Genomic DNA, 1,524 nt, shown 5'->3' with positions numbered 1-1,524 from the left:
GTAGAGGGTTTCCAAGGAGTGGCTGGTGAGTTTGAACCTTGTGGTTCAAACTCACCTTGTGGTTGGTCCTACATGAGTGGTAGGGGTAAGGAGAACCCAGTCCAAGAGATGGAGGGAGGTGACTCTGCAGAATGGTAAGCACAAAACCTGGGGAACAGGAAACCTAGATAGTACTTTGGTTTCAGAACATGAAGCGTCTCACAAAGTAACCAACAGAAGAATAAGAGTTTCATTAGCACTTTTGTAGAACAAGAAAACAAAGTCCTAGACAGACTTTATGGCTGTAAGCCCAGAAATGTCACTGTAAATCATTTGGAAAATCATGTTTGTCAACAGAAAATTAAAATGCCTTTAATGGTAGTAGCTTAAATGTAGTCACTTGTTTTCACCACAGCCTCCGTTCCTGTGGAGAAATTCTAAAATTTGCCATTATTATCCTGTCTTAGAAGTGGCTTAAGGCAGTTGTTGTATGAAACATAAACCAAAATACAACAATAAACTTCTGAATGGGGTGCCAGCTTCGTATATGAAGCAGCAGGGAAACCACAGTGGGAGGAGAACAGCAGCAGACTTGTCAGGTCTCCAGTAAAAGACATTGTCTAGTCCCATAACTAGATCTGTCTTTAGATTAGTTTGTTTTCCAAATCTGATCTGTGGTTTTCTGGGATGATGAACAATAACACCCTCGGCAACACAGTCTGCTTTGAAATTTGTAACTGAAAATTAATCAGGTCACCCTACTGATGTTAAGAACATGATGATGTGATAGTGCTGCTCATTTTATACATGGAAATGTCCCAGAGCAGTGAAGGGTCTTACTAAGCCATTTGTGTTTTTAAATTGTTTAGTCAGAGTTGACATTTTGGTCTTGGCTTATGCTTTTTTCTTTCCATATGAGTTAATCTCTGTCTCTCGGCTCAGGTTTTCAATACAATATAGATATATGGATAGATAGATAGATAGATAGATAGATAGATAGATAGATAGATAGATAGATAGATAGATTCAGATAGACAGATACTTGAGAGAGAGAGCTGCTGTAGAGTTGACGCCAACCATAGCAACTTTATATACAACATAACAAAACATTGGAAAGAATGTTGGATTACGTCCCATCTTCAGGACAAAGTTCCAGTGAGACAGTGAATCACTCACTTAAACTTCTGAGACTCTTTCCTATCTGTAAGTAAGGATAATCATAGTCAATTCACAGTCTTGTCATAAGTAAGAACAGAGGGAACTTCTGTACAATGCCCAGCTCTCAGCAAATGTCACTTTTCTTTCTTGGTCTACGTGTGAACCCCACCCTACTGCAGTTACCATATATAGTATGTGCCATAGTTTCACTACCCATTTAACAACGTTTTCACTCTAGCAAGGACGTCTTCTTAATGCTCCTACCATGTTAACTCTTACTTCCTGCTTAGGGTTATATTACTGCAGTCCCATCCTCTTTATCTATTTTCTACTCATCTTTCAGGTCTACAAGACAAGTGTGTCTATATGAAAATAGACACACACACA

The sequence above is a fragment of the Chrysochloris asiatica genome, unplaced genomic scaffold (genome assembly GCF_000296735.1).
Source record: "Chrysochloris asiatica unplaced genomic scaffold, ChrAsi1.0 scaffold00010, whole genome shotgun sequence".
NCBI classification, from domain to species: domain Eukaryota; kingdom Metazoa; phylum Chordata; class Mammalia; order Afrosoricida; family Chrysochloridae; genus Chrysochloris; species Chrysochloris asiatica.
The sequence above is the reverse complement of the archived record's forward strand: the minus strand, read 5'-3'. Positions refer to the sequence as shown.